The sequence below is a fragment of the Eptatretus burgeri genome, chromosome 2 (genome assembly GCF_056783735.1).
Source record: "Eptatretus burgeri isolate ZD-2024b chromosome 2, Ebu_testis_v1, whole genome shotgun sequence".
Lineage (NCBI taxonomy): Eukaryota > Metazoa > Chordata > Myxini > Myxiniformes > Myxinidae > Eptatretus > Eptatretus burgeri.
Window position 1 is genome coordinate 4,965,638 of NC_140962.1, and position 7,500 is coordinate 4,973,137.

At 40.2% G+C, this 7,500-nt stretch overlaps 1 protein-coding gene and 1 long non-coding RNA gene across 2 annotated transcripts in view; one reads left to right on the plus strand and one right to left on the minus strand.

The window, feature by feature from the left end:
* The window catches only part of LOC147031295 (uncharacterized), a 120,306-nt gene that overhangs the window by 107,108 nt on the left and 5,698 nt on the right, over positions 1 to 7,500 (plus strand). The gene's annotated exons all lie outside the window — the stretch shown is intronic.
* On the minus strand, positions 710 to 5,567 carry LOC147031296 (uncharacterized). The gene is made up of 3 exons (XR_015052754.1): positions 4,876 to 5,567; positions 3,103 to 3,190; positions 710 to 2,788 (listed from the first exon to the last, which is right to left on the minus strand). It is a non-coding gene; the product is annotated as an uncharacterized LOC147031296 (long non-coding RNA).

Sequence of the window (7,500 nt, forward strand, 5' to 3'; positions counted from 1 at the left end):
AAGTCATATAGATATATTAATTCCGGAATCTGCCGGCATTTTACCACCGTTGACGCAGTGGCTATTACACCGCCCTACCGAACACGTTGCATTCGTTATTTATGCCTGTGGTATGTGTTTATTATGATGTCCTTAAAAACAGTAAGTTTCTGGTTTGGAATGATTTTAAATTTTGTTTGTCTCTGAATTTCTCTCAATCGCACATGTGCAGAGAGAGTGAGTTTTTTTTTTTACTCTGTCTGCCTACCAGTCAAAGTGCTGTAAAATGGTAGGTTAGTTTTCCAATTCATGTTCAAAATATAAAATTCAATTTAAGTTGTTACTCAATCATAAACTGACGTCTGTAAACAGACACACAGATGGACAGATATGAACCAATTGCTTAATCCCACTTTCTGCTCTGCGTGTGCAGGGTAATGAGGAGAAAAAAGTCAAATGCCACTACAAACAAAGAAGAAAATAATTGATAGCACAAAAGAATGACAAACGAAGCAATACCAGAAAACAACAATCACATTTTAAAAAAATACCCCCAAGAGGGAGTGCCGGTCATCTCTGCCAGAGGTCGAAAGTAACTCTGTGCCAGACTGGAATAGGGGCAGTTCATAAAGTACGTACGCTCTACTTCCGGATTTCAAAACCACCCACCCCCCTCTGTATGCAGGCTAGTGACCACCCACCCACCCCCCTCATACATCACTAATCGCTTGCAAAGCCAGCAGTTCCTCATGAACCGATGTTTGTAAGCCATGACGATGCAGTCCCTAGCGGTGTAATTTACCTTTTTCTTTTAATATCACAGCATGTCATTTATGAAAATAAAAGTACAAATTGACATTCAAAACAATGTAAATGTCATAAATGAAAGTGTGCATATAAACTTGTGTTCCATTGTTTTAGTTAAATCTGACAAAAGCTTCAAATGTAATATTTGTCTCAGAGAGTTCGGGTTCTTAATTTTTTAATACTTTTTTTTGTATGTACGTACTTTATGAACGGCCCATACGGGGAATCAGAACAAAGTTTGAAGGGCTATAAAAGTGGAACGAGAGCAAATTTCAAAAAAATGGCTCGTGGTGTTCTCGATAATGGTCCATAGTATCTAAATCACTAATAACATTCGATCTCTCTTGATAAATGAGGGAGGAGATAAGATTTGAAATCGACGATTTTCGTAACTGACAGCCTCGTGACGTTGACCTCGACCTTGGACAACCTTGAAAGTTATATCGTTGTGCATGTCTCATCGACCTCTATCCATTCCACTATTGGTTATTTGTCTCCACTCGGTTTGATTGTGGACGGACGGACGGACTTCGAGACTGGGGTTATTAGGTCATCTCTACTGAGATGATAGAGATGACCTAAAAAGGAAAAGTCAAATGCCACTACAAACAAAAGAAAATAATTGACAGCACAAAATAAAATGACAAACCAAGCAATACAAGAAAACAACAATCACAAAAAAAAACTCAAGAAAGTGTGCTGAACCAAGGCAAAAAAACAAAAACGCAATACGTGACACAGCATGTACCACAATGTATTCGTTTGTCTTTTTCATACAAAGTTGTGATAAAAATACTAGTTTTGCATTAAAATATACAAACTAAAGAATTCTGGATCGGGATTTATGAGAAAGAAAAGATTATGAAATAGAATGGAATTAAAACACACAACATTGAAACAACCAAGAGGTGATAGATGCTAAAGTGAGAAATAAGTTGATTAGAAACACTGAACAAACAAAAAATTTCAATGCACTCGTCCAGGTGGGGCACCCAAGCAAGAGATAAATTAATTTGACCTTCTCGACAAACATAATGCTTGACCGAGCATCAACCCTGGGCTTTTTGGAAGTAGGTTTAAATAAGCCAAGATACCCAGTAAGATCTCGGAGGTGGATTTTCAGTTTTCTTTTGTTTTATATTATTCTAATTTCTAATGTACTGTACTTTATTGTTTGTATAATCTCGTATGTATTTCATTGTATAGATTTATAATGCATTATTTTGTTTTCATCATCATCTTACAATGGACACTCAATCGATGATAAAAAATACATTTGAAAGCAAAAATAACTATTCCTGCATGACTGCACATCACACCTTCATTCATTAACACACAAAAGGTATGGGAAAATTACATTTTGGGAATGACATTTGACAGTACGTTGCACATGACTACATAACGCTTTGTCCAATTTGCATACATTTGGGATCAAAAGATGCATAAGACTTCAAAGAAGAAGAAAAAAAAGTCATGAAACAGTATTTGGCAAATTGCTGATTTGACAGAGAAATCGTGAAATTTCTAAGGGTGGGGGTGGGGGGCGTTTTGACTGCCCCCCATCCCAGCCTGAATGGTGTCAAACAAACTCCTTCATGTTAAAATAACTTCATCTGCATGGTTCACTGAAGGAAACGCAAATTAGTCATCCCAAAATCTGAGGAAACAAAGCTCAAAATCATAAACCTGTAATGTGTCTTCCAACAATGTATGAACACATGATTAAGAATCCTCTCAGCTCAGAGATGTACAATCCTTGAACAGAAATGCGATGCCTACAAGCAAAACTAAATCGTTGCATAAGACACTGTACAAGACACTGTACATTCTTCAAAAAAATAAAAAGCAGGAGGCCGGCAATTTCAGTACTCCCTTGTCCCGATGATCGAGCTGCTTTTGCCGAGAGAAAAACTCAAAACTATTTTTGTTTGGGAAAAAAACAATTGAAAGAACTTCGAAGTCTGTTTGTGTCTTGGTTGCTTTCCTTTTCCATCAAACTTCCCTGTGCATGAAAACCAATCGTAATTCCGTCAGTTAAAATTCGTGCTTCACCCACTTTGCTTTGGACCATATTTCACTTCCGTGTCAGCACATTAAAATGTCCACAAAATGGACAAATAAAATTACTCTGACAACTGAGACAGCAAGTGAATTGGCTAAGTTGGGTATTCCAGCCAGGCATGGAAGTCACCACATCGTGGTCCATGACACAGGTTTGGGGGTTTATGTCCCACAACATAATAAAAAAAATTGTATGTCGAGAAATATCACAACCTCATTCAAACATCCTACCTCTCTCCTCCCTTTTCATTTTACCTCAATGAGTGACATCTTGCTGTGGATAGCAGCCATGTTAACATCTGAAGCACACCGAAGAGCTTGCAGCTTCGTTTCCATCTGTTCACTGCACACAGTTACCTGGTCAAATCTCAGCAGAAAGAAGAAACATTAAGAAAACAAAAAAGCTTTGGTGAGTCTCACAAAGACAAAAGAAAGTGAATAAAACCACAGAAAGGGGATAAAACAAGTTGACTTCATAAAGACTGATTGCTTGAATCTTCTTGTGAATAAAGCTGCAACGAGGAGCTTGCAGAACAAAGGTAGGGGAACAAAATTAGATTCAGAATACAAACTAAGGCATTCGTTCTTCAATCTGCAGTTTCACCTTTTGTAGACCGACATCGGATGTAAAACATCGGATTTCAGTCATCATTAGGATAGCACTAGGCCATGCAAACCTCCAAAAGTGATTGGCATACAAGGGAGAACAGTGGCCAAGTGTCAAATCCAGCTGGCACAGAGCTTTGTATCTCACAAACCCACAAAACTCTCAACTCTGAACTAGGGGCATCCACGTGCAGCAACTACATGAGCATGCATATCTACCACCACCACCAGCCAGTGAGAACACAAAATAGAGATAAATAAACAACACCACAAATGCTTGTGTACCTTCGCCATGAACAAGACCACAAAATACTCGACAAGCCACTACATCGCATAGTTATTGCATGGCCATAGGCAACCCAAGTGTAGGCTGTTATGATGTTTGTTTCTTCCCCTCCACTGCCAAACTCTGGAACTCTTTACCTTCTCATGTCTTTCCTAATAGTTATGACCTTCCATTTTTCAAAAAGCAGATTTTTTTTTTACTTCCTCAAAAACTTGACTATTCTCTCTTTCTTCACTTTTCTAGCTATGCAGTTCTATTATTTAAGACCTGGCCTCGATGATGACTCATGGTCCGTGACAAGAGCCTTTAACATTAAAAAAAAACACATACATATACATACACATCTTTATCTCCAATGAGGTGAAAAATATAAATTCCTATATCTAACTCTCCACATCCAGCAATACTCGGAGTCAAACAATGCCTGATTATCACAGCCTCCTTCCCTTTCGGAATATAAACTTCTGCCCTGCATCATTAACTGAGGAGAATCAATTCTTTCCTCCACACCACCTTCAGGACCTTCTATAAATCGTCTGATGGCTTAACAGCTATTGAACACCTAATGTAATACACCATTTGGTTCCAGAGCCGATGGCACCCGCACTTTCCTCGAAAATGCATCAATCTCAAACATCTTTGGGTCTGCCAAATCAAATGGGACACCAGGTTCTGTTGGTCTCACCAAATCTTATGCATTCTCCAAGACTTCATCCCTTCTTGCATCTGTGCAAGTCAAACGTAGGTGATCTTCCAACTCTTCCTTCAGTACATTGTATCGTGGCCGATCCAACAAATCTTTCACAAATCCAAACATGTTCTCAAAGAACTTCCTCCTCCTCTCCTCCACCCTCTCTCCTTATTTAATTCCCTTTTAAACTTCACCAACCTCTCTCTGGCATCATCAACACCGCAAGCCTGTTTCTCTCTCCTTCAATCTTCTGCTCAAGGCCAGCAAATCTTTCAACTCCTGGATCTCCCTCTGCCTCCTGCTCAGTTTAGCCTCCTTCTCACCCCTCTCAACCAACTTCATCACTTCAAATGTTGCACGTCACATACTCAAGCACAATACCATTCATTTTCCTCAATCTGTCCTCCACCCTTTCTTTCAACCTCTCAAGTGTCATGCACCCCACCTTATCCACCCTCTTCTCTTTTTTCTCTCAAATGTTTGGCCATCTCACTCTCCTTCACCTCACCACCTCCTCTCCCTGTGGGAGTACAACACAAGGACCTGCAACACTGATTTGCTACTTGGCTGCTTCTCTCATTTGTCTTATCTACCACTTTTTAAAAGGCACCGAGTTGTTGGGCCTCCTCTACACACAACTTACACCCACTACCCATCTGACTCTGATGAATCTTTACTTCATCATCGACTCAGACTCCCATCCACACCCACACTTCTCAAGAATATTATATAACACACACACACACACACACACACACACACACACACACACACACACACACACACACACACACACACACACACACACACACACACACACACACACACACACACACACACACACACACACTATCTCTACCTACCATACAACCACTCCCACACCCTCTGATGAATCCATTCACATCCACACTGAGTTTACCAGACTTTCATCAATGATGTACAATTGCTCATCAAAATCCAAGCAAAGATCTTAATCCATTTTATCGATCGAGCCATTTTATCTGGAAATGTCAAATCCAGTTGGTACAGAGCTCCGCTTCTCACGAAACTACAATAACCAAATCTCTCAACTCTAAACCAACCAACAAGCTCAGTGTTCTTGGAGGCCAGGTTTAATGCTAAATATATATATATATATATATATATATATATATATATATATATATATATATATATATATATATATATATATAATACAGTAATCCCCCGTTTCTCGCGGGGGTTACGTTCCAAATCTCCCCGCGCTAAGTGAAAATCCGTGATGAATGGACGCCTCCCCCCCAAAAAAAATCGACTCGTCTGGTCTGGTCGGTTTGGGAGTGATCGGGTTTGAGGTGCCTGAGATCAACTCGTCTGGTCTGGTCGGTTTGGCAGTGATTGGGTTTGAGGTGCCGGACATCGACTCATCTAGTCTGGACGGTTTGGCAGTGATTGGGTTTGAGGTGCTGGAGATCGACTCGTCTGGTCTGGTCGGTTTGGCAGTGATTGGGTTTGAGGTGCCGGAGATCGACTCGTCTGGTCTGGTCGGTTTTGAAGTGCTGGGTATGAGCAGTGCTCGTCCAATGGCGGCAAACCTTTTTCTTCCCGAAGCATATATCGAGCACCTTAACCTTCTCCTGGAGCGTCAGGACCTTCTTCTGGCGCTTCGGTTCCTTGCCAGAAGCCTCAGAAGGTGCAGGGCGTTTGGGCGCCATCGTGGCGCTTGGAGAAAAAACGTAGAAAATATTTGGAGTTCACAAGCGAAACTTTGTCTCGTGCGTTGTGTGACTGGTCGAGCACCACGCATTATAATTTATTGCTTAAATAATTTATATTTTATATATTATTACCGCGATGTACCGGGGGAATCCGCAGAAAAAATTAGTTACGTTCCCAGGGAAAACCCGCGATGAACCGGAGGCGCGATAGGTGAACCGCGATAAAGCGGGTGTTGACTGTATATATATATATATATATATATATATATATATATATATATATATATATATATATATATATATATATATATATATATATATATATATATATATCTATATATTCACACACACACACACACACATGTTCAGAATGATGTTCAACTTTTCAAACAGCTGTCATAATTTTACTAATGTGACCCTCCTTTTGATTTTTAGATCACCGAAAGAACAAGATTAACTTTTGATATACATGTGATAGAAAAAAATTTGCAAATAACATCTGAAAGCAAGATTCATCAAGTCGAGTTAATGTTCTTATTGATGTCCAAAAACGCAAGGAATTTGTCTATTTAACAGCAATAACGAGTTTACATTTTCTGACGAGGCAACCTTTGAGGGACAGAAAAACCTCAGGAAGTCTGGCGACATTAAAGAGCCTCACCAAAAATCATGGTCTGGTGTTCCCTCAGGGAGTCACGCATCATTGGTCCTTTCTTTTTTTTGGAAGAAGCAACAGTCATTGGTGAACGTTACTTTACAATGTTGTACAATTTATTTGTTCTGTTCCAAAATTATAACGATTAAATCTTTCACTTATCACCTTGTACCAGCAAGACTCGGCTCCCTGACACTATGTTTCAAATGTGCGACGGTTCTTGAATGTCTTCTCAGACAATTATGTGGATCGGTAGAGATGGACCAATCGTTTGGCCACCTCTTTTGCCTGACCTGTCCAAATTGAACTACATTTCATGGGCCACGTAAAACTGTTGTTTACTCATCAAAACCACATTCTTTGGATGAACTTAGAGCTATGATCACAAGTGCAATTCATGAAATTACTCAGCAGCAACTGGAGAATGTTTTCATAAAGTTGAAAAATCAGATTAAACGATGTATTATGAAAGATGGCGGTTATGTTGAAACCTAAAAATACCCCCCGAGCGGGAGTGCCGGTCGTCTCTGCCAGAGATCGAAAGTAACTCTGTGCCAGACTGGAATAGGGGCAGTTCATAAAGTATGTACGCTCTACTTCCGGGTTTCAAAACCACGCACCCCCCTCTGTATGCAGGCGAGTGACCACCCACCCACCCCCCTCTGTATGCAGGCTAGTGACCATCCACCCACCCCCCTCTGTACGCAGGCTCGTGACC